The sequence below is a fragment of the Hipposideros armiger genome, unplaced genomic scaffold, assembly GCF_001890085.2.
Source record: "Hipposideros armiger isolate ML-2016 unplaced genomic scaffold, ASM189008v1 scaffold_1466, whole genome shotgun sequence".
Classification (NCBI taxonomy): Eukaryota; Metazoa; Chordata; class Mammalia; order Chiroptera; family Hipposideridae; genus Hipposideros; species Hipposideros armiger.
In genome coordinates, this window is record NW_017732816.1 from 70813 (window position 1) to 75638 (window position 4826).

The window sequence follows — 4826 nt, forward strand, 5'->3', positions numbered from 1 at the left end:
GAAAGAATAATTGAAGTTTTGTAGCTGTTGAGAGATTGAAGGGCTCAGGACCTATTTTACCATTCTTGGCATGGTTTAGATGACTTGGAAGTTTTGGTTCTTGAGCTAAATGAAATAAATGTACAGTGTGTCAGTAGTTCCAAACAATGATTCTGCTTTTACTTTTCTGCTCCACTGAGATGTGTGACTTCACTGTCAGTGAAACTTATGACAAGGTTGGAAGGGAAATTGATTTTTGGGCGGGAGGGGTGATGTTAGAAAATAAACTGAGATTCACAGGACACAGAACTGCACATCACTGCACATTAAAATTACACTTGTGATCATCTAAACACAAACAAGTATGAATTGGTTGAATACTGTGTGCCTAGTATTGACTCAGTAACAAATAATACAGGAAAACACTTCTCTATAGACAGACAAAACTATTTCTAATAAGGATTTCAAAATACTTTGGAAGAAATTGAACTTATTTTTAATTGTGAAAGGCTAGTGGCTAAAATCACATGAAATATGAGTTGTAAGATGAAAGAAATCCATAATTCAATTATTTGTTAGCTTGGCAAATATAATTATGGCTTTAGTTTTCAATTATATTTCTAGGGAAAAGAGAAATGTTTATTGATTTTTAAATTACCACTGGTAAAATATACAAGTTATATTTTTTTGTTGAGAATAGTTTAATGGTGACTTATGTTTAAAAATTGCAGACAACGCAAATACATATTTCCTTTCTCTTGACACATTACAAAGTAAAACAAAAACAATTAATAGTATAAGCCATAGCAGTAAAAAGTACCAAATAGAGGCCATGAAAAAAATGAGTAATATTAGTAAATTTCCAGAAGACAGAAACAGTAGGCACAGTGTTGACTAACAACCTGAGAAAACCACACTCTAGCTGACAAGAAGGGGTTATGACTGATGAGATAGCCAAACTGCCTGCCAGGCTACAGAAGGCAAGAGTGAAAAGTAGGGTTGATAGTCAGATTATAGGAGTGATAGCCATGCCTATGTACGGTTTGCACCCTACAAATGGGATGACATAAAATCAGGCGTTATTGCTTTAAATAAAACAACATGTTAGGGCAGAAATTGTAGCCATCAGTGTCCCTATTCCCATTCTTACACTTTAGGGTTCCCCAGCAAAAGGAACATGTGCCAGGAAGTCACCTAGAAGAAACATCCTTCAGGTGACAAATTAATTAACCACTGGACTCCACACAAGACTAAAATGAAAGACAAAGACTAAAATTGAAGACAATTCTGAAGGAGACAAAAAAAGTGAAATTAAATAACACAGAACCAAAATACTTATTAAAATCTCCAGACACACACATACACAAAGTATTGTACCCATTAGAAAAGATACATTAAAAAAAAAGAAATACAAAATAAATGGGGTTTCATGCAAACTAAAAACAAAATTTAATAAGATTAAAAGATAAATTTCAAGAAACCTCCCTGAAAAGAGAATATAAAAATACAGAGGTAAAATTATAAGAGAAAAGGTAAGAGATAAAAAATGATCTATTAGAAACTATTTCAATAATAATAATGTTAATACAATAAAACTTCTCTGAGTTAAGTGCTTTCACATTAGAGAGGCTTGAATAATAAATACAGTGAATGAAAAATTATCAAAACTTAGATAATTTTAAAATTATCTAAGGAAATTTGAAAATTCTCAGAAAAAAAACTATTGTAGGTGAGATCAGCATCACTGTTCTTATAAGACAATGAATGGAGTCATGTCTTCATGGTACTTAGTGAACAATGATCTTCACTATAAACCTTCTGGACTAATTGACATTTATTTGTAATTTTAACTAATTTTTATTGAGATAATTATAGATTTGCATGCAGTTACAAGAAAGACTACTGAGAGATCCCTTGAACACATTGTCCAGTTTCTCCCAATAGTGGCATTTTGCAAACTGTGGTACAACATCATAACTAGGATATTGACATCAATATAATCCAACAATCTTACTCATATTTCCTCAGTTGTTTTACCTAACTCTCATTTGTGTATGTGTGTGTGCACACGTGCATTAACTCCTATACAATTTTGTCATTTTATAGGTTCATATATCTACTACAAAGATCAAGATACTAAAGAATTCCAGCACAACAAGGATTTTTCATGTAGCCCTTTTATAACTAAATCCACTATTTCCAATTCCATCCCACACTCATCCCTAACCCCTGTCAATCACTAATCTCTCCCTTCACTTCTAATTGTTAGCATTTTCAAAATGTTATACAAATAGAATCATACAGTTTGTAACCTTTTTTTTTCTTTTCATTCAGCACAATTCCTTGACTATTATTCCAAGTTGGTTCAGGTATCAATAGTTTATTCCTTTTTATCGCTGAGTAGTCTGTTATACAAGTACCACAGTTTCTGTTCATCTATTGAAGGACATCTGGGCTGATCTCAATTTTTTGGCTATTGAAAATAAAGCTGCTATAAAAACTGCATAGGTCTTTCTGTAAATGTAAGTTTTTATTTCTATGGGGAAAAGGCTTAAGAGTTCAATTTCTGATATATATGGTAGTTGCTTATACAGATTTCTAAAAACTTCCAGTTTTCCAGAGTCGCTATACTATTTTACATTCCCACCAGCAATGTAGAAGTGACCCAATTTCTCTACATCCTTGTCAGCACTTGCTGTTGTTGTGATTTTTGCTTTTAATATTGGCCATTATCCTATTTAGTGATATGTCATTGACATTTTAATTTGCATTTCCTAATGACTAATGATGTTGAACATCTTTTCATGTGCTTATTTGCCATCTACATATTTCTTGAGTGAAATATCTGTTCATGTCTTTTGTCAATTTTCTAATTGGACATTTTTATGCTGTTTGAGAGTTATTTATATATTCCATGCACTAGTCCTGTGTCAGATATATGACTTCCAAATATTTTCTCTTGGGCTGTAGGTAGTCTTTTTATTCTCTTTATATGATCTCACAGAGCAAAGGTTTTTAATTTTGATGAGGTCCAATTTATCAGTTTTTCCTTTTATGGATTATGCTTTTGGTGTCAAGTTTAAGAACTGTTTTTCTAGCCTTAGATCCTGAAGATTTTCTATTACACTTTATATTTTTCTAAAAGCTTTATAGTTTTACATTTTACATTTAGGCCTATGATCTATTTTAAGTGAATTTTTGCATAAAGTGTGAGACTTCAGTAAAGGTTACCTTCCCTTCCCTTCCCTTCCCTTCCCTTCCCTTCCCTTCCCTTCCCTTCCCTTTCCTTTTTTGCCTAAAGATGTCCAATTGCTCTATCACCATTTGTTAAAAAGGCTATACTTCCTCTTGAACAGGTTTTGTACTTTTGTCAAATATTTGTGTGGAACTATTTTTGGTCCTCTATTTTACTGATCTATGTATCCCCCACCTCCACCAGGACAATTAATTACTGTGGCTAAATATTTTTATTCTTCTTCATCAAGATTGTTTTAGCTATTCTAGGTATTTTACCATTTCATATAAATTTTAGAATAAGCCTTGCTTGTATCTACAAGTAACCTTGCTTAAGTGTTTGTAGGAGTTACATTAAACCTATAGCTCAATTTGGGGAGAATTGACATCTTTACTATGCTGAACCTTCCAATCCACGAAGACAGTATGCCTCTCCATTTATTTAGTTCTTCTTTGATATCTGTTATCAGCATTTTGTAGAATTCAGTATGCATATATTCCTGATATGGATGACTTCTATTCCCTTTACTTGCCTTATTTCTATTGCTAGAACCCCAACCACAATGCTAAATAAGAGGGGTGAGAGTGCACAACCTTGCTTAGTTCCAATATTAGAAGAAAAGTATTCATTCTTTCACCATCAACATGTTGTACCTCCAGTTCTGGTGTCATAAACCAGCTGGTCTTCCTCTTAACACCTTTCAGAGTTATTTGGTTGTGTCTTGTACCCTTTCCAGATGATATAGTTGTCCTTAGAGGAGAAATGCAGGGAAAAATGATTCTGTACTGCCTTGTCTGGATCATAAGTCTCCTAACTGTTGTTTTAGCATATACTGATATTATATAATAATTCGGAAAACTTGTTGTTTCAAAGAATAGTTGAATTATTTTTTGGAAGTAAAATAAAAACCATCATAGCTTTGCCTTGTTTCAAAACCTAAACACTTATTTGATTAAACTCCACATGGTTCTCTATCTTCTTTTATTGCTTTCTTGGACTAAAGCATGGTCTGGCCACTACTAATATTGAAATAACAATAACAGTGATCATTTTTACGAAACACATGCAAACTAAACAATGTTGTTTTTTTTCCCTTGGAAAGAGGAAAAATAACTGAATCTCAGAGAGATCACTTAATTGCAAGGAGTATGAGGCTAGATAGTACTGTCAACGACTAAGGTGCAAATGAAGATCTATATAGCTTAATACATTGTTCTTTCCTGATATCCCAATTTCATGACTTTAAACTCAGTCTTCTAAAAACCCACATAGAAGGCTGGCTGAGTGACACATTGGTTAAGAGCTGGCTTGGGATGCCAGAGGGCCCCAGTTCGGATCCCACATATGAAGGCCAGCGACACTGTCCTCTATAGTTAAGATGCTGAACAACAACTCAACCTGGAGCTGGGCTACCTTGAGTCACCAGTGATGGCGTAGGCTGCAGCCATTGCTGCAGTGGGTTGCCATGGGCTACAGTGTGCAACCAGCAGCCAGCATGAGCAGCCAGCAGCCACTGTGAGTGGCTGTCCAGAAGCCGGTGACTGATCTGCCTCACCTGGGAAGAGCGCAATGATGGTGCCAACTTGGGCCAGTGAAGCAACGTCCTCCACAA